Below are 21,717 nucleotides of genomic sequence, written 5' to 3'. Positions count from 1 at the left end.
AAGAGACCTTTTTATTTGCTCATCCATAAGCATCTCCTGCACTCAAGTCTTTATCATGAGGTTTCAGCAACTGAGTCACATCTCGAGGCTTAACTTCTGATTCTACCCATCTTGCTGTTTCTACCACATCTGCAGGCAGTTCCATCACTAAAATCTTGAACCCCTCAAAATCATCTATGAGGGTTGGATTCACCTGCTTCCAATTTCTTAATGTTGGTGTGTTGACCTGTTCCCATGAATCATGAATGTTTTTGATGGCATCAGGAACTCTTTCTAGGTTTTCAGTCGACTTTGCCCAGATCCATCAGAGAACACACTATCCATGGCAGCTATAGTCCTAATACGTTTGTCAAAAAATTAGACTTGAAAGTCGAAACTCCTTGACATGTGGGCTGCAGAGTGAATGTTGTGTTCATCTCATTGTACAGCTTCCATCAGAGTTCTTGGTTGACCAGATGCGTTTTCAATGAGCAGTAATATTTTGAAAGGAAACCTTTTTTTTTTTTTCCCCCTGTCAGTCTCAGTGATGGGCTTAAAATATTTAGTAAACCATGCTGTAAATAGATGTGCTACCATTAGACAGCACAGGCAGAGTAGATGTAGATGATTCTTAAGGACCCTACAATTTTTGGAATGGTAAATGAGTGTTGGCTTCAACTTAAAAGTCACCAACGACATTAGTACCTGAGAGAGTCAGCTTGTCCTTTGAAAATTTTTGAGACCAGGCATTCATTGACTTCTCTTTAGCTAGGAAAGTCCTAGATGGCATCTTCTTCCAATATAGGGCTGTTTACATTGAAAGTCTGTTCAGTATAGCCACCCACATTGGTTACCTTAGCTAGATTTTCTGGATAAACTTGCTATTTAGCTTCTACATCAGCACTTGCTGATCCACCTTGCACTTTCATGTTATGGAGACAGATTCTTTCCTTAAACCCCATGAGCCTACCTTGGCTAGCTTCAGAGTTTTTTTCTGTAACTTTCTTAACCCTCATAGAATTGAAGAAAGTTAGGGCCTTGCTCTGGATTAGGCTTTTTGACTTAAGGAAATGTGACTGGTTGGTTTTCCTTCAAGAACTTTTCGCTCGGAATCACATTTGACTAACTGGCACAAGAGAGCCAGCTTTCAGCCCATCTCTGCTCTTGACGTGCCTTCCGCACTACATCATTTCTAGCTTTTTATGTAAAGTTCAAGTGACTTCCTTTCACTTCAACACTTAAGAGGCCACTGTAGTGATTAATTGGCACAATTTCAAAATTATGTCTCCAGGAACAGGGAGGCCCAAAGAGTGGGAGAGATGGAAGCATTCTTAGTGGTGGAGCAGTCAAAACACATTCATGAGTTAAGTTTGCCATCTGTTATAGGCACAGGCCATGGCACCCCAAAACAATTAGAATAGTAACATCAAGGATTGCAGATCATCATAACGGATAAAATAATGAAACAAATACCACAAGAACTACCAAAAGGAGACATGCAAAGTGAGCAACTGCTGTTGGAAAAATGGTGCTGACAGACAACGCAGGATTGCTACCAACCCTGAACTTATTTTTTAAAAGTGCAGAGAAGTGAGACACAATACAACAAGGTCTGCCTGCATCTTGTGAGCCTCTTTTCCATTGTCAGTATACTTTCATAGCATAGTTTAGTGGTTGCAGTAATACTGTTTTATGGCTATTCCATACCTGAACCATTTTCTATTAGCGGGTAAGTAACTATAGGCAGTGGAGCACTGATGAAATAGGAAAGGACATTGAGAAACCTAATAAGGAGATTCCATGGAATAAAATTAAAAATTGTCCTCTTTAAACTGCCGGCCTTCCTACTTGAGTGTCACAGAGTAATTACTCCCAGTAAGTGTCTTCAGCTGACCACATGAAATAATTGAAAGTTATGAACGTTACATTTTCTTGCCATTTGGGGATTTTCTATACTGTTTCCATATTAATGTTTTATCTGGTTTATAAGAAGCATTTGCACACGAGTGCAAGAGTCCTTCCGTATCTCTTGGCTAGGTATCTTTAACAGTAAACAGAGCTCAGTGATCAGAGCTCAGGATTGGAAGGCAAAAGAGGAAAACAGTTGGAGAGGAACTACTACATTTTTAGGCCCTCGAGGTGTTTTTAGAGGGCTCATGGGAAACGGAGATGTTTGTCACCTGACACCTGAGGGAGTCCTTGCTGCCTTTGTGATTAAAATTATAAATCTTCAATTTTGCAAGAGCGTATGCAAAAATACTTTATTAAGTATGAAAATCTTAAGAGCTATGATACTCAGCTGAAAACACAGCAGTGAAAAGCCGCAAAGAACTGGCTTAATAATCTTGCTCTTTTAAGAAGAGACAGTAACAATACTGTAAATCAACATACTTCAATATTTCAATAAACTAAAAAAAACAGACAGCAAAGGCCAAGAATATATAAATCTTTGTTCAGTGCCTACCAGCAACATTTCAATATTTACCTAAAGCATCTAGCAGTGTCATGCGTAATTTACTGCATGTATTAACTTTGAACACCAAGATGGGAAAAATCACCATCTTAAAGGATGCACAAAACCTCAAAACACAGAGATGACCTATGCCGAGACAGATGAGTTCTGTTAAAGTGGAATATTCTCCTTGGTATATGTGCTGCTGAAGCAACCACAGGATGTTCTTGGAGAAGTCAACAATAGCCTCTATTCAAAATGAAAATATGAGGGTTTTTTTTTAATGTGATCCTGGAACTATATGAATATAACGATTATTTAAAATGAAAATAAATTATAGGTATTTCCCTATTTTAAAACACCGAGGTTCATATCTATTCCATGACATTACGGTGGAATTTTTTACAGGATCTGTTACTGTAATTTCAAGGGAATTACCAAAGGCATTTTAACAAGAGAGCTGAGTAGTGTAGAGGTTTCAAGTCTACTTGAGTCATAGACGGAAAATGCTAACATATGGAAATTAGGCATTGTACTTTAAAGATAAATCTAAAACTGAGAGCTAAGATTTCTACAAAGGTTGAGGGAATACTTGATAGCTTATGGACTTCACTAATGTTAAATATTTGTAAATTACCTAGATATAAAGCCTCTGAGGTTTACTATTGGGTGACAATTTTTAAAATATGAGTAATAAAACTAGTAAAGAGCCAAACCAACTACTCTTAAGAAATTGTTATTGGAATTCTTGGTAAAGTAAGATTTTCTGAAAGCAAGATCACAGAGAAAAACTGGAGACACGGACTGTTTCATTTCTTCCACATTGGTGGAGTCTACTATAAGACCTTACTGTAAATTTTAAAAATTTTGGTGTGAAAGTAATTATGTGGGTTTTCTTTTAAAGTGGCTCTTAAAACTACTTTCTTGCTAGTGGTAAAGAACCCATCAGCCAATGAAGGAGACATAAAAGACAGGGGTTCAACGGGATGATCCCCTGAAGGAGGAAATGGCAACCACCCGCCCACACACTCCAGTATTCTTGCCTGAAAAACCCCACAGGCAGAGGAAGCTGGTGGGCTACAGTCCATGGGGTGGTCCCCAAGAGTCGACGTGACGGAAGCGACTTAGCACACTTAACACCTCAGTTAAGGACTTTTTTCCCTCCTATACTGAGAAAAACCAAGAATGGACTGTGAATGGGTTTTTGGTTGTATATGGATTAAAAAGCAACTTCCCTTTGTTATTCTATACATTGCTGAATGTGAACTTGGAAACTACACATTGTCACCCAATGGCATGGCTGAGAATGTTTCTTTTTAATTCTGGTAGTTGCAGTTATCTTGAAGCCGGACATACCTTCCCAAGTCTGTCTTTTCAGTACACAGATGAAAGTTCTCAGAGAGCCACCATCTCACTGGAAGTGAAAAGAACAAACTCCAAACGTGTCTAATTTTCCTGGCCTGTTCCCTGTGGCTTTTCGTGAGCCACAAGAGAACCAGTGAGATCTTATTTTCATGTGACTGTGGTGAGCACTCTTGAGTCAGAATCATATTTTATGTGTTCTCTTCCCAAGCAAGCGATGTCTAGTGCTTTGGGGAAAATATGCCCTCACTCAAAGATTCTATTTGTGGTCAAGGATGACAGAAATGTTTCCTTTACTTTTACTCTCTTTACTAGTAGACAAGTCTTTCTAAAGGTTCTATTCCATTTTCCTCAACCTTTTCAGTCACCTCCTGTCAGCCCTCGCACCTCCCTTTTTTAACCTTCCCCCAGGAAACGGCATCCTTCTGCGATCCTTTCCACTGCACCTGCCATCTGGGCACCTGTAGGCAAACCCTGCCCAGGTGGCTCAGTAGTGAAGAGTCCGCCTGCCAGTCCCGGAGACCTGGGAAATTCGCTTTCAATCCCAGGGTCGGGAAGATCCTGTGGAGGAGGAAATGGCAACCCGCTCCAGTATTCTTGCCTGGAAAAAAAGTCCCATGAACAGAGGAGCCTGGTGGGCTATAGACCATGGAGTCACAAGAGTTGGATATGACTGAGCGCGCGCGCACACACACACACACACACACAGGTAAACCCTTCCGGCTAAAACATGGAATCAATTGAACTGCGAGTTTCTCTCAGAGGCCTTTAAATCCAAGTTAAAGGACAGAAGGGAATTGGGTGTGCCCCCTTTTAGGGGTGATTTTTGACTGATCATGGCTGATTTTCAGTCATTTCCCATGTTTTCCTGGTCCGTGGGGAATTGCTCCTGGACTGGGCCTACACAGCCTATTTTCCAGCTTTGGACTCTATTTCAATTCCAGTTCTCTTATTTTCTGGCTTCGATAAAGGCCATCTACTGCTATGCTTGACAGATTATGTACTTTGAATCTCATTTTCCTTGTTTCCGTAAAATGGAAATGATTTACCTGTATGAAATTCAAGTAAGAAACTAAGACCTGGAGACACTGCGAAATCATGTTCCCTCCTTGGCAGCATCCTTCTTGTTCTTTCGGCTCTTTGTAACACCCAGCATGACCCTGAAAGAAGATGTTGAGGTGCTGCTGAGAGCAACGTGAAGTAAAAGTAAAGAACCTTCGGATTTGAAAGCTCAACCTTTAATTGAGTGACCCAGTTAATACAGAGTGAACTCAGGTGCGTAATCTTAGTTAATCTTGACCACAGCCCTAGGGGTAGGAACTATTATCTCCATTTTGCAGAAGGAAAAAAAAGCTGAAGCTTAGGAATCTAAGTAACTGACTTAAGATAAAGATAAAAAACCCCAAATCTAAAAGCATTTTCAGGAAGATTTCGTGGGAAATGTCTCATGAGTTTCTTACAACTGCAGCATGAGCATTCTTCACAGAACACAATGGTCCTCTAATTCCTGGGCATGCCAATCAAGAAATTTCAGCAGCACTTCTTAATATAATTGCGTTCATTTGTAAATATTCTCAAACTATCATGAGCATGAAGGACTTGGACTGGATTAAGGCTCCACATTTTCTTTTTTTAATTTTATTTATGGATTTTTTGGCTGTGCTGGGTCTTTGTTGGTACCTGGACTTTCCTCTCACCAGCAAGCAGGGTCTACTTTCTAGATGTGGGGTGAGGGCTGCTCGTGGCAGTGGCTTCGCTTTAGAACATGGGCTCCGGGCTGCATGGGCTTCAGTCATCGTGGCACGTGGGTTCAGTAGTTCCTGGGCTCTAGAACACAGGCTTAGTTGCTCCGCAGCATGTGGGACCTTCCCGGACCAGGGATCGAACCTGTGTCTCCTACGCTGGGGATTCGTCACCACTGAGCCACCAGGGAAGCCCACCGTGTCTTCTTTCAAAACTGATCTGTGGACTCAGGCTGGGCACTAAAGTGCTCTGACAAGCACGTGGAATGTCAAAATTGGCTGAAACTGTAGTCAAACCCAGGGATGGGGGAGCCTGGTGGGCTGCCGTCTGTGGGGTCACACAGAGTCGGACACGACTGAAGTGACTTAGCAGCAGCAGCAGTAGTCAAACCAGGATTTACACTTTAGGTTTTTAATTTCTTCTTTAAGACCATAGCCATGAGCAGATACTGGCCCAATCAGACAACTGTTGACCTTCTGAGGAATTAGTCTTTCCAGAATCATGGAAACTTTCCTTTACTTACAGTCTCTTAGTATGTAATTTGTTTTGTCCTAGAAAGAAAATTTTTAAAAATGGGAGAGAGGTCTCATCTATTTGACTACTGTGTGATGCCTTTTTTTTTTTCCTGGACCACATTTCAATGCCCAGTTGCTTTCCCTTTCTGACCCTCTAATTTTTACTGCTTTTTCACAATTTTCAGCTTCCCAAAAAGCTATTTGAATCAGTCCACTGAGTTTTAATTCTGAATCCAGTTTCTCTGACTTAACCCTGTGAGTGTTAACCACTAAAAGTGTCCTAATTGAGAAGAGGGTTCCATTTTCAGGGATGTGTTCAAGAGATTTCATCTGCTGCCAAATCCGAGACTTGGGGGTCCCATTTGCTTCCCCCACTCCACTCGTCTGAGTGGGCTAGCCTCAGCTTCACCCTTTACATCAGGGGCTTTCAACCTCAGCACTGTTGATATTTGGGGCTGGGTAACTGGGACCAGGGGGTGGGGGTGGGGGTGCTGTCCTGTGTGTTGTTGAGTAGCAGCCCTGCCCCCCGCCAGTCAGATGTCAGTTGTACACACACACACACACACACACACACACACACAGTTGTGACAATCCAAAATGCAGTCACACATTGCCAGTGGTACTCTGGGGTGCAAAATTGCCCCTGATTGAGAACCACTGCTTTTTGTTGTTGTTGTTGATAATTTGTTCTATTGGAGTATAGTTGATTTACAACACTGAGTTAGTTTCAGGCGTACAGCAAAGTGAGAACCACTACTTTAGGAAAATATTTGAGTTTATTAAACATTCAACCAAGCCCTCATTTAGCCAGTCAACTTGAGCATGACATTCTATGGGCAAGTGACAAAAAAACATTTTTAAATGGCTAAAATACCCACTGAGTTCCATAGGGTAAGCGTGCTACCAAATGTCCCAGGCCAGAATACTAGAGTGGGTAGCCATGCCCTCCTCCAGGGGACTTTCCCAACCCAGGGATTGAACCCAGATCTCCTGCACTGCAGGCGGATTCATTACTGTCTGAGCCACCAGGGAAGCCCCATTTTGTATACAGTCACATTTAATCCTTATACTCTGTCCGGGAAGAAACACCCTCCCCCTTACAGAGAAGACCACCTCAGATGGATGTACTTGCCAAGATCACACGGCGAGGGCCAGAACTGGCATTTGGCCCAGGTTGGTGGGACTCTGACGCCCGCGGTCTTCACCCCTCTCTGTTCTGCGCCCTTGCTGACATTCTAATTGAGACGCCACAGTTGGCCAGCCTTCCTGAGCCTCAGGCCCCCTTCTTACAGGGCTGTCTCCCCCTTTCCCAGTCCTCTGGAGGCCTCTCTGCAGCCAGGCCCCAGACGACTATTCCCTAAGGGCTGGCTTGAGAGCTAACCAGGTCGGCCCTGGACCGCCCTCACCACCGAGCACACGCTGACCATCAACCTGGCAGCTTTGTCAGAAAACTGCCTCAGAAATCTGATGAAAGACACTATATTCTTTGTGGAACAAACAATGAAGAGCTAAGCTGCCTACCTAAGAATCCATGTTCTGGGTGCCAAGAATTTTTTTTGAAAACTTAGGACCTGCACCTCTCTGGGAAATCTCATTTTTCTGTGGTTTTTCCATCTATCCCTGGTCCCGTGAAGGAAGCATCACCTCCAGGCCTCAGTGGGGGACGTAGGGGGGGACTTTGGGAGATGCTGTCTTACCTTTCTTTACCAGGGTTTTGAGAGGTATCCTTAGATCACTCGCTCCCCATTATCGAAAGATGGAAAAAGCCACCCAGGCGTGAGCCCTGGGTCCTCTTCGGCAGACCTGTACCCAGCGTCTTGGGCATGCTGTGCAGCTTCGAGGCCATCTGGAGCTGACCCCGCAGGACATCCTCACCCTCAAGGGTGTGATGTTCACACCGCTTTGATCCGGCAAAGCTTCCCAGTAGACTTGTCAGTGTATCAGTGAGATCTTGAAGAAATCACTAGCTCGTCTGCAAAGAGACCAGAAACTACCACTGAGGGAGTACCTTCCAGACCTTTCCATCGAAGAACAAACACCCTTGAGCTGGCATTGCTAATTCTATCTGAACCTTAAAGCCACCTGAGAGCCCTTTTAGACACACCTCCCCCTTAAAGTCCCGATTCAGTGGCTATGGGGTGGGCCAGGTGAGGCTGCATGGAGTCGACGGAGTCGGGGTGTTCCCCAGGGGTGGGGGTGTTCCACATACTCTCCCATGCCAGCCTTGTTAAACCGCAAGTCCGAAACCTCCCTGAAGCTTTGTTCACAGATCAAGCTTTACTCTTGATCTGTGAACAATCTGCATTTTACAAACATCTTTATTTGATAACTGAGGCTTAGTTGCTCAGTTATGTCCGACTCTTTGCGACCCCATGGACTGTAGCCCCACCAGGCTCCTCTGACCACGGGATTTTCCACGCAAGAATACAGAAGTGGGTTGCCATTTCCTTCTCCAGATATTTGATATTAAAATATCTTAAATTACTAAACTTCTTGCATACACTTCCAAGAGTAAAATCGATGAGCCTGGAAGCTGTTTTATCGCGTATCACATACCTTCCTCTGAGGCAGGTGGGATCCAGGTCTTTACGATCCCTTCACGCTCTTACCATGTGAGAAGTTGCATCATGAGATAAGTGAATGACTGTTGGCCCCCTTCCTTGGGCCTCTGGGAACCCCTTTCCTCATTTGAACCAGTGCCTGGACTTCCCCAGGGCCAGGTTCTTGATTCTTGAGGGCTTCTGAGGCTGCACAGGTAAAAGAGGAACAAGAAGTTCTGCTTGGGTGACAAAAAACATATTTTGACCAAGAAAGATGACACAGATGGGGAAAACCCTGACCGTACAGCAAGGGACACTGAGCCCCAAGCCAGGGAGAGAGGCTTCCTGCTCCATAGTCCACACACGCGGAGCTTCTAGCACCTCATTCAATGCCTCACTTTCCATTCATTCCAGAACGAGTTCCTTATATATTATCTCTGACCCTTCTGCCGGTCCCAGAGGCAGGGTGGAGACCCGGTTCTGCAGAGAAGGAAATGAGACTCAGCGAAGCTTCCAGAACTGGAGAGCTGGAGGCTCCGAGGCCAGAAGCAAAGCTTGGGGAAGCCAAGACCAGGCTGTACATTTGATTGGAACAATCTCGCATGATGCCAACCCAGAGCCTCCCTCTCCTCCGGACATTTGCAGTGTCCAAACACTCTCTGGATTCACAGCTTATATTAATTATGGTAAAACAGAGCCCCTGGGTGGGAAATGTTTTCTTCATTAAAAAAAAATACCTGTCTGTTCTGCAGTGTTCATAGCAATAGACTCTCCTGGACATCCGGACATCCAGACATCGTCACTCCGTGTCACTGGGCCCTGCAGGGACGGGGCGTGTCACACAGGACAGGACGGTCTGTCACCTGCTGGGTTGGGCTGGCCCCCTGGGCAGGTTCAAGCACTAGAGGAGACCCAGGTTTGATCCCTGGGTGGGGAAGAGCCCCTGGAGAAGGAAATGGAGGCTCAGGGCAGACTCCATTCTACACCACAGCCTTCCCACCAGCCCCACGAGAGACCCTGTGCTTTTTGACATCCTGGAGGGCCTGGTGGGGACCCCCCTGTCCTGCCTAGATGCAGTACTGTTCAGAGCTGGGAGGCAGGCTGGGCAGGGTCCTCTGCCCCCAAAATGAAGTGGTGCAGGGGGCTGGGCACGTGGAGCTGTCAGCACACAGGGAGCTTGGCCAGCCCAAGCCCTGTGTGAGTGCAGAGCGGGACTCACACACCATTTCACAAAAGGGGGAGGCCATGAGGAGAGGAAAAATGTATCCATTCTGAGACTCCCCAGGCAGAGACGTCAGAGAAAAAGCCGTCAGAAAAAAGCCGACCTTCAGCGCCACAGTCCAGTTACTTGATGGAAAGAAAGTGCAACTGTTACATGTACCCCAGTGTTCATCACAGCACTGTTTACAATAGCCAGGACATGGAAGCAACCTAGATGTCCATCAGCATGATGGACATCTAGGTTGATGAATGGATGAATGGATATGAAAGACGAATGGATAAGAAAGCTGTGGTACATATACACAATGGAGTATTACTCAGCCATTAAAAAAATGCATTTGAATCAGTTCTAATGAGGTGGATGAAACTGGAGCCTATTATACAGAGTGAAGTAAGTCAGAAAGAAAAACACCAATACAGTATATTAACACATATGTATGGAATTTAGAAAGATGGTAACGATGACCTATATGTGACACAGCAAAAGAGACACAGATGTAAAGAACAGACTTTTGGACTCTGTGGGAGAAGGCAAGAGTGGGATGATTTGCAAGAATAGCATTGAAACATGTATATTACCATATGTGAAATAGATCACCAGTCCAAGTTCGATGCATGAAACCAAGCGCTCAAAGCCGGTGCACTGGGACAACCCTGAGGGATGGGAAGGGAGGGAGGTGGGAGGGGGGTTCAGGATGGAGACACATGTACACCCGTGGCGGATTCATGTCAATGGGCAAAAACCACTACAATATTGTAAAGTAATTAGCCTCCAATTAAACTAATAAATTAGACTTCCCTGGTGGCTCAGATGGTAAAGCATCTGCCTACAATGCAGGAGACCTGGGTTCAATCCCCGGGTCGGGAAGATCTCCTGGAGAAGGAAATGGCAACCCACTCCAGTATTCTTGCCTGGAAAATCCCATGGACAGAGGAGCCTGGTATACTGCAGTCCATGGGGTCGCAAAGAGTCGGACATGACTGAGCAACTTCACCTTCACCTTCAAACTAATAAATTAATTTTTTTAAAAAAGAAAGTGCAAGTGTTAGTCACTTCAGTCCTGTCTGACTCTTTGCAACACTATGGCCCGTAGCCCGCCAGGCTCCTCCGTCCATGGGATTCTCTGGGCAAGAATACTGGAGTGGGTTGCCATTTCCTTCTCCAGGGGATCTTCCCTACCCAGGGATCGAACCTGGGTCTCCTCTATTGCAGGCAGATTCTTTACCATCTGAGCCACCAGGGATCTTGATGGAGGGTCAGATAAAGAGAGCAGCTCAGTTCGATCAGGTTGACCCGGGCTGGGGGGTTCTGGTTAGGGGAGGGGATGACAGGTCCCACCTGCAGCCATGCTCTCAGGGCCCACTGGACAAGGCCAGGCAGACGGACAGGGCTGTGCAGGTGGCAGCTGAAAACTCTGGGCAGGATGAGTCCTCAGGAAGAATGCCTCCACCCACTCCCCGTGCCCACGGCCCTCCCACTAATGTGTGTCAGCTGGGCCTGGCCTTTGGCCTGGGGGAAAGTCACAGAAAACAAACCGTGTCCTACTAGCTGGGTCTTCCCCTCCCGCTCAGGTCTCCCCTAGAATTCAGGAAACAGGACTTCAGTGCATTCTTCTGATGCTGATTGAATTCCTTCCTTCCGGGCAGCTTGGTGCCCCCTCTTGGCACAACGGGAAAAGGAGTAGGAAGGCTTCAAAATAGCACACAACTCGCCAACGGGCCCTGCCAACATGGGCTAACTATTCCAAACCAAAAAATCCAGGTGATACAATTTGTTGCAGCTGTCTCTGGCACAGACTCAGGTGAGGCCTGCATTTTTAAGAGCGCACATGTTCACCGGGTAGAATGGAAAGAAACCAGTGCAAATGCTGCTACAGGCTCTGGGGTCATCGCAGCGTGCGGTTGCAAGTCAGACTGCAACCCCCTTTGGTGTCCAAGGAAAATGTGGCTGTCACCCACTCCTGGCCTCAGGTCCCCTCGGGTGACGTGTGGTCATCGGGTACCATTGGAATCAGCTGTTTCTGGGAACCGGAAACTATGACAGCCATAAAAGGAAGCCTCTTCCTGGGGCTGTTCTTCAAGGCGTGTTGGGCAGCTTCTAGAGATGGCTGTCACAGGCCAGTCTCCTGGTTGCAAACAGTGTACTGGAGACACATGTTCCTCATGAATAATCTCTCCTGAGACTTTTGAGAGGGCCAGTGTCATGAATACAGAACACTTATTTACAAAGAACAGTTTTTAATCACTTTATTAGTTACTCTCTCTGTTATAACAAGAGAATAGTGAGCCATCCTGGACTAGGTCGCCGGACCGTCCACTAGATTCACTCCATAGCAAGTGAGTAACTCAGATCTGTGCCCCTGCAAAATGGCAAATACACCAGTTGAGGACCAGTTGAGGACCTTCCAGGAATGGCTACAAGGCCAGCTGTACAAATGCCAAGGATCTACAACAGTCTTGTCATCAAACCAAGGGTCTCAGTCTGGGATGAGAATAGTGTGGCTACATCTGCACACAATCTGCCTGCAACGCAGGAGGTGCGGGTGCAATCCCTGGGTCAGGAAGATGCCCCTGGAGGAGGAAACGGCAACCCGCTTCAGTATTTTTGTCTGGGAAATATCTTGGATGGAGGAGCTTGGTGGGCTATAACTCAAAGGGCTGCAAAAGAATCGGACGTGACTTAGCAACTTAACAACAACACCTGCACACACCTTCGCTCCCCTTGCCTTGGAGGGAAGCAATGTACCTTCTCAGGATGCACCGGAATTGGCCAATCTTCGTATTTGAGTGACGCCCTCGAAACATTTCACAGCTATTACCTTCCTGCGTGAGGTGGAGAGGGCAGATCTTGGATGGATGAGAAAAGCACCAGAACGTGAAAAGCCTTTTTGCTCAAAATCACATAATTAGGAGTTAGCTGGAGCTGGAATTAGAAGTTCCAGTCTGCTGTCTGACACCCTGCTGCCTCTGCCTTTGTGTTGTGTGGAAGTGTTAGTCTCCCAGTCGTGTCTGACTCTCTGCACCTGGCTCTAATCCCCCTGACACACCCTCCCCTGGAAAGTCCAGCCACAGGAAGCCACCTGTCAGAGAGATGCCTAAATTGCATCATTAGCGCTTCATTTCTTTTGCTTAAGGCATGAGTGTGAATTAAAGTGCAAATGCTCCCGGAAGGAAGGGGTCTCAGGTATCATCAAACACTTTCTGTGAAAGGGCCAGAGTATAAATATTTGAGGTTTTGCAAGCCACACAGTCTTGGTCACAACTTTTCCACTCTGCCACAGCAGCACGGAAAGCGGCTGCAGACTACAGAACAAATGAACAAATTACTATTTATGGACACTAATGTTTGAATTTCATAGGATTATCACATGTCAGAGAACGCTATTCTTCTTTTGAGAAGCATTTTACACTGTTTAAAAATGTGAAAACCATTCTTAGCTCACAAGCATGCAAAAAATAGAGCCAGACCTTTGCTCTAAGGTGTCCCCCAGTCAGGGCTGTGCTTTGTGGGTCAAGGTTCTGCAGAAAGGACTGAGGGCTAGGGGGGCGGGTAGTGAGCAGGAGACCCCCGAGTGCCTCAGGCAAGGAAGGGGGAGGTGTGGACAGGCCGCCGCCGTCTGCAGTCCTGGTGCAGCCCCCTGGGCCCATCTAGAAGGAGGCGGCTGCCCACCAGGCTGGCTGAGCAAGCCCTGCATCTTGATCACCGCTGAAGCTGCGGGGAGCTGACGAGAGTGGTGGTTTTGATGCTGGGGTTGGCTGGCCACCGAGGGGGAGCTGGCTGTTCCTGTCTCTGGCGCACAGCTGCACAGATATTTGGGTTTTTTTTTTTTTCCTCTCCCCACATCCACCTGTAGGATCCGTGCCCCACCAGGAGGAGGCTGAAAGGTCAGATTGCTTCATGGTACTGTTACATTTGAGGGCTTTTGTTACTGATTAAAAAATAATAATAATACAGAAGTCCATCGGAGATCACTGCTGTGGGCTGACACTCTGTCATGCCACCTGGTAGACATTAACTATGAGATGCCATCGTCCTGCAAGCGCTTCCTCTTACAATCCCATCTGGTTCTCCTAAGTGGAACGAACAACGAGATGTAATTACCACCATTTTACAGATGGAAACGCTGAGGCCCAGAGCTCTAAACTGACGTTCCCCAGGCAGAGCAGGGGCGCATGGTTTGCATCCAGGTCTGAGTCCAAAGCCCTGACCCAGTTTCCAGGATGACTTGAGGAGGGATGCGTGCAGACCGGCAGCCTCAACCTGACCCAGAGCAAGGAGGTGCCATTCCAGCCTCCTTGAGTACAGCCTCCAGCCTCGGCCTGCCTCTCACTTGGGCCCCTCTGTGGTTCTTCTGTGGCCTGGGTGCTTCCATCCACCTAGAGGGCCCGCTGCCTGCCTCGACCCCACCCCACCCCACCCAGCACCACAGTCTCCAGGGAGGCCCACGAGAGCCCCAAGACCTGTCTGCCATAGATCCCTTTCACTGCATTTTCTTCTTATATGTTTACTATTTTATTGCCTGACATGCAACCAGCGCTCAATATTGATTTGTGCATGGAGGAGTGAATGAGTTAATACCTCTTACCTTCAGATACCCCAGGAACACCAGGATAAGATTCTCCATGATTAGCTCTCAGTGGAATGATCCACAGGAATTTTCTTTAATTTACTTATTCTGGATCAGCACATAATAAGTATTCAAGGGAGCGGTCGAAAGACCCGGCACTTCACACACATTCGCTTCATCCCCATGGCCATCCGCACTATGCACCCTCATCACCCCACTTCACAGATCAAGGAACTGAGGCTCAGCGTGGGGCCCGAGGGTCTAGACCCTGGTCTCACTGTCTGTCTCCACACTGGTGATTCTGGGCACCAAGCGTGTAGGTCAAGGAGGCTCCATAATCCACCCTGAAGTTCAGGCCCCAAGAGGAAGAGGGCTGGGGAAGGGAGGATCCCGGGGTCCCCATGACCCCATCCCTCTCAGCCCCCCTACCCCCTCACCCAAGCAGGGCAGCACCTGCACAGGTGTGCCGGGGCTGGGCAGGAGCCCAGGGCAGCCTGTTCCCTTCCTTACAGCCTGGGTACCTGAGGCTGGGATGTTAACACTTCTCACTGGCAGCCCATGTAGATGGGTGCAGAAAAGTGACAGCACAGTGAGCTTCCCTCACAAGCAAATGGCATGACTGGGATCCAGTGTCAAAGACCCTGACTCCTAACTGCCCAGCCTGTGCTAGAAATCCTGCCCTGGGTGTGTGACTGCTTCCGACTTCCAAGCATAGAGAAATGGTGTGGGGGAAAAAATGTGGGGGAGAAAAAAGAAAAGAAAGCTGGATGTGAGTATGAGCGGGAGGGGGCAGGTGCTGGGCAGAGGGCTGGGAGGGCTCCACCTTGGGCCGGCCATGGCCGCGGGTGCAGGACCAGCCTCCTGTCCCTGATCCTAGTGCTAACTAAGGGTGTGCAGGGGACACGGAGCAGCGAGTGGCCCGCCCCCCGGCCCCCGGCCCCCGGCCCCCAGGCCCCCTTCTCCCCGCTCCCCCACACTGTCGGGCGCTCCCTCCTCCCGTCCCCCACTCCCTGCCGCCTCCGCCCCGGCCCCTGCCCCGGCCCCCTCCTCATGGGTCAGCTCAGCCCCTCGGGACTCACCAGCCCCCTCCTCACAGGTCAGCTCGGCCCATCGAGCCTTCAGCCAGCGAGACCCACTGTTCTGAGAAGGCAGCCGCAGAAGGAGGTAGGTAGGATGTTTGGGTCCTGTGAAGATCTGAGGTCAAAAGCTAGTGCGAGGCCTCACAGAACCCATCACGTCTCTCTGACAGCAAAGCCCCCAGGCCGGGTCCTCAGGATGAGGCCAGTAGGTGGGCTACAGGGCCCTGCTCCCCCAGGGCCCCAGGCAGCCAGGCGGTCCTCCCCCACTGTTCTTGCCCAGGTCCTCCCCTCCTAGGGTGTGCTCAGTTGCTCAATTGTGTCCAACTCTCTGCGACCCCATGGACTGTAGCCCGCCAGGCTCCTCTGTCCATGGGGATTCTCCAGGCAAGAATACTGGAGTGGGTTGCCATGTCCTTTCTCCAGGAGAACTCCCTGACCCAGGAATTGAACCCACATCTCCTGCATTGGCAGAATTATTTACCGCGGCACCCCCTGGGAAGCCCTTTCTAGAGGCAGCTCCAAAACCTCAGGTGAGGGGATTCTCCTCTGAGGGGGACGTCTGGGCAGTCAGGGGTGTGGCAGGGGGAACGGGGGTGTCACTGGTCTTCGGTGGGCCTTCAGAATGTGTCCCGTCAGGCGGTGGTCATTTCTACAGAACAGAGGGCCCCAGGCCAGGGGCATCATGTGGGAACCTGTAAATTCTCACATCCCACCCCAGACCTCCCCAACCAGACCTTCTGGGGTCTGTGTCTTTTCAAGCCACCCCGTGACTCTGAGGCTCGTGAAGTCTGAGGTCAGCTGTCCTCAAACTCCTGTGTGACCCACTCTTCCCTGGGGGCAAAAAGCTGTTTACAAGTTCTGATTGCCTTATTTTATCAATGATGGTGAGGTACTGTTCTATCATATTACATGTTACATATTACATAGTACAAAGTTAAGCATCCAAAAAAGACTATGTGTGCTCAGTTGAAATTACAGCTGAAATTAACAGAATCTCATGATGCAATATACACTGCAGGCAACATTCTCCATGAACCGTTACGGATGTAAAGTCTTTTAGTCTTCTGGATAATTTCAATTTTGTCCAGCTGTTGGTCAGATCTGCTTAGAGCACGTGGCTGACCATGAACTCCTCCAGGGCTTGGGGATGGGTCAGCTCAACTCTGCCCCCCGGAGCTGTTCCCTGTGATTTCCATGTTAGTGTCAGCTCCAGTCCAAGGTTCCTTTCAACAATGTTTAAAAGGGCTTAGCCACTCAGTCGTGTCTGACTCTTTGCGACCCCATGGACTATAGCTCCTCTGTCCATGGGGATTCTCCAGGCCAGAATACTGGAGTGGGTCGCCATGCCCTCCTCCAGGGGATCTTCCCAACCCAGGGATCGAACCCGGGTCTCTGGCATTGCAGGCAGATTCTTTACCGTCTAAGCCACCAGGGAAGCCCCAGAATACTGGAGTGGGTAGCCTATCCCTTCTCCAGGGGAACTTTCCGACCCAGGAATCAAACTGGGGTCTCCTGCATTACAGGCGGGTTCTTCATCAGCTGAGCTGCCCGGAAAGAGGCCACATGTTATTTTCATGAGAGTTTGTTTACTCCAAAAGAAATAACAGGATCTCTCAGTACCCCTTGGTGGACACATGTAAGTTACAATGTGCTGAGTTACCCCCTTCCCACACAGGGCCCCCTCCTCCCTCCTCCAGGACCTCCTCCCTGCCCCCAATGACAACCCAGGAGGCCACAGTTCATCAGCACTCAGCCTTCCTACTGTTGCCAAACTTTCTCTTTCGCTTTTGACGTAAACCATCAGTCCAAATAAGAGGGACCGTTCTTTTCTTTCCTCCACCCCATAAATCATTTTCCACGCCCTCTGGAGTGCATGTACCCCACTTTGGAGACCCCAGACTGAATATACCAGTCTCCACTTCCCCCCAAAGACTGTGGATGCCCCTAACGAGGCATCGTCTGTCAAGAGAGCCTGCCAGGAGCTGCCCAGGCCCCCAAGGGCAGGTCGGTCGGGTGGTCTCAGGGCCACACACCCCCTTCCCTCCAGCACCCTGTTACCTTCCCGGAGCCGGGAGTCTCCCCGGGACCAGCCTGGCTAGACCGGTTGCTGGCCAGCCTGGTTGGGCACCACTTTCCCCAGAGGGACTACCGCCCAAAGCAGGGGAGACACAAAGGAGGGGCCGCTGCCCCCACCCACCACGGCCCGCCGTGGCATTTCTGAAATCTCATTTCCTGTCACAACTCGGAGGCAGGTGTTTCTGTTTTTAAATCCTTCTCCAGTTGCTATTCTGGTCTGTGTGAGTCGCTCGTTTTTGGTTTTGTTTTTTTTCAGGGACCGAAGTGCTACTTTTTCCCCCTGGGGGAGGCACAGTGAGCAGCCAGCCCCCCACCTTCAACCACCCACCCCCTGGCAGGGTCAGTTGTGTGGAAAAAGCCTCTCCCAGAGACCTGAGGACCCTCCAGGGAGTGCTGGGGGCCCAGCAGAGCGGAGCGGGAGCCAGTCCGACCGGGGTGGTTAAGAGCCATTTGCGTTTTGGTTGAATTTCAGATGTGCAAGCCGTCTGGCTCCAGCCAGGGAAGGCAAAACAAAAACAAGCCGGGCCTGCACCTTAGGGGGAAGCCGGGTCCCACAGGACTCGAGAGAAGCTGGGGACAGTGACAAGAGAGCTTCTCACATGACGTCCAGATCCTCAAATCCAGGAGTTTTCAAACTGGGGTCTGCAAACGACCCGAGAAGCACCCGCCCCATTCAGGGGTTTCCATGACCCCCACTATGAGAATTTTGACTTTCATCTGGATGAAAATCTTAAAAATTAATGTCAACATGTTCCATGTCACATGAAAGATGATTTCATGGCTAAATATTTCTGGAGACTTCAGGACCAATTACTATTTCTAAAAAGAACAGAGAGGCTTTTCCTCATGAACATCATGGCATCCTACCCAAGGGAAAGGTGTGTGGTGAAGACTTCACCTTCCAATGCAGGGGGTAACAGGTTCGATCCCTGGTCGGGAAGCTAAGATCCCAAGGCCCAAAAACCAACACTTAAAACAGAAGTAATACTGTTACAAATTCAATAAAGACTTCAAAAAAAAAAGTGAGCTAAGAGGAATTTCAGCGGCAGCCTCATAGGGACTTTCTGTATTTCATTTGCATGCTGGCTTGGGTTTGAGAGTCATGTAAGAGCTCTTAAGCATACAGAGTTTAAATAATTCTGTGTCCACACTTATTTAAGTAATATTATAAGCAAAATCATTTAAATCAGCCCTGGGGGAGCGTAAGACTTTTGGTTTCATTTGTTTGAAAGAAGTTTGTACCTGACTCAGAATTTAAAATCACCACTTTGGCGTTCGAATCAGATATCCAGAATTACCTAAAGCAAGGGTTTATGCTGGGAGAATTCCGGAACAGTCTCTTAGGGTTTAGGACCGACCAAGAAAATGAGCCTGCAGGAGGTATGTGATCACCTGTGCGTTTCCTGGGTTTAAGCAGGAGCTGTTTATTGCCATCATCATTACTCAGGCCTGAAATCTTAGTTTCTAGCGCTTTGTGGTTAATGAGTAAAGAGTGAATTTTGTGTGTGTGTTGTTGCCAAATGAAGCATGTGCAATGCGATTTGAACACTCACAAATCTCTGGAGAGCAGTTGCAGGCAGGTGAGGTCACCACCCAGGGGTGAAGCCAGCGCCTTGCCTCCGCCCTGGGAACTGAAACCTCAAGGGCTCCCTCCGCCTTCTCCGCTGCTGGGTCGAGGGTTACCAGGTCAGGTCTGGTTGTCAGGGCCAGGAGAGCCAGGGCCACAGCTTGGTTCGGTTCATTCTCAGACTTCCCAAGGGTCCCGGGGTTCACAAGAGCAAAACGAGAAATGCAGCTGTGCAGGGGGTGCTCACGAAGGAGCCCACGAGGCAGCGTGTCACCCCCACTGCGGTGTGGCAACCCCAAGGGCGTCCAACCAGCGGCCCTGCTGGTGCTCCCCGCACAGCCAGGATCTCAGATCCCAGGTCCCCTGGGGGTCGGAAACTCCAGCGATCGGGGCTCTTGGCCCCTGAGACAAGAACTTGATAGAATCTCCTCACTGGGAAGCGGGTGATTGGTAAAGGAAGATGAAATAAGTAGAGGGAAGGAAGCCCAGGACCGCAGGACCAGGTAGGGGTGGGGGTGTTTCCCAGGAGGACAGAGGTTCTCAGCATCACCTTCCCATCAACCAAGAGAGGCTGTGACCCCAAGAATATTTGTTGGCTAAGGCCGCCATATCAAAGACCCACAGCCTGGGGGCTTGTTAGGAATTTGTTCCCAGTCCTGGGGGCTGGAAGTCCAAGATCGAGGCGTGGGCAGGTTTGGGTCTGAGGCCCCTCCCCTTGGCTTGCAGGTGGCTGTCAGCTTGCCTTTCCTCTGTGCATCTGCATCTCTGCTGTCTCTCCACCTTCTCATATGGACCCCAGTCCTACTGGATGAGGGACCACCCATCCGACCCCGTTCACTTAATTACACCTTATCTCCAAATATAATCGCATTCTCGGGTATTGGAGTTCAGACTTCAACATGCAAACTTTGGGGGGACACCATTCAGTTCGTGGGCTTCCCAGATGGTGCTAGTAGTAAAGAACCCTCCTGACAAGGCAGGAGATATAAGAGACACAGCTTCGATCCCTGGGTTGGGAAGATGCCCTGGAGGAGGGCATGGCAACCCGCTCCAGTATTCTTGCCTGGGAAATCCCACGGACAGTGGAGCCTGGCGGGCTTCAGTCCATAGGGTCGCAAAGCTTTGGACACGATTCAAGTGACTTAGCATGGACAGATTCAGTTCACACCACCAGGAAATGGCTTTGTGTGAGGTGTGGAGTCAGACCCGAGCTGTGCCCTTGCCAGCAAGAATCCTGCAGAGCGCCCAGATTCATTCAGTCCCGAGAAGATGATGCCAGAGCTCCAGGAATGGCCAGTCCCTCACCTTGCCTCAGCCCCGGCAAGGACGGCCTGACTCTCACCCTCGGCCCAGGTCTTTTAACATGTGCTGAGCGCTCGCTGTTTCCATCTTTGTGAAAGTGGAACAAAGAGTCTATTTTCGTAGTGACCTGTAGAGGCCAGGGAGGCCCCCGTGGCACCGGGCCCTGGGCTCTGAGCCCAAATCTGCTCAGGAGCGCGCTGGCCACCTCGGGTGCCCTTTTGGATTGTGTTTATTCAGGGAGATAAGCATTACGTGCAGCTCCCAGGACCGGCAGACACACACCCCCGCCCCGGAACAGCGTCCCCTGCTGGGCCTGTGAGTCACCTTTTCCAGACACCACAGGTGTCTAAAGCTGCTCTGCAGCCAGTGTGCTGTGCGCTTAGTCAATCAGTCATGTCCGACTCTTGTGACCCCATGGACTTTAGCCCCGCCAGCCTCCTCTGACCATGGGATTCACCCAGGCAAGAATCCTGGGGTGGACTGCCGTGCCCTCCTCTCTATAGGCAACAGATGCCCTCATACTTGCCCAGTGGGTCTTCCTTGAGTACAGTATACTTAACAGCACCACCTCCATGGCCGTTAAGGACAAAACATGTAAATCAGACCAGTTGTTTCATCAAGGACAACTAGAAAAGCAGGATTAGATATAAAAATCAATGAAGGCATCAGAGAGCTAACATGAGAGTGAAAAATTACTGGGCCAAGAGCTCACGGAGACCAGAAACTCCCTGGGTGAGAAGCGTCCAGAGCCTGGGTGCATCTGCTGATCCACAGAGAGCAGATGAGAGACTGAACAAAGCTTTTCAAAACGTATAGGCTGTTGGGCGGGCCACCCTGGTGGCTCAGACAGTAAAGAAACTGCCTGTAGTGCAGGAGACCCAGGCTCAATCCCTGTGCCGGGGGATCCCCTGGAAGAGGGCATGGCAACCCACTCCAGGATTCTTGCCTGGAGAATCCCATGGACAGAGGAATGTGGTGGGCTACAGTCCATGGGGTCACACAGAGTGGGACAGGACTGGAGCGACTTGAACAGCACAGAACAAACTGAAGAGCAGGGATCCATAAAAATAGTGAGTCTCAGAAACGGAATAACTGGAATTAAGGTTTTTCTAAGGTATTTATATTGTCTAAAAAAGGTAAAAGTACTAATTTCTTTTAGAATTTGATAACGCAAAAAAGGTATTGTAATCTCTAAGTTTGACCACTAAAAACCATGTATTATTTTAAAGAACTATACCAAACTAAGAAACGAACAAAAAAATAATAATTTATAAAAAACTAAAGAAGTCAAGAAAGTCAAAGGAAACAGAGAC

Source organism: Bos indicus x Bos taurus, chromosome 24 (assembly GCF_003369695.1).
Source record: "Bos indicus x Bos taurus breed Angus x Brahman F1 hybrid chromosome 24, Bos_hybrid_MaternalHap_v2.0, whole genome shotgun sequence".
Taxonomy (NCBI): Eukaryota; Metazoa; Chordata; class Mammalia; order Artiodactyla; family Bovidae; genus Bos; species Bos indicus x Bos taurus.
The sequence above is the reverse complement of the archived record's forward strand: the minus strand, read 5'-3'. Positions refer to the sequence as shown.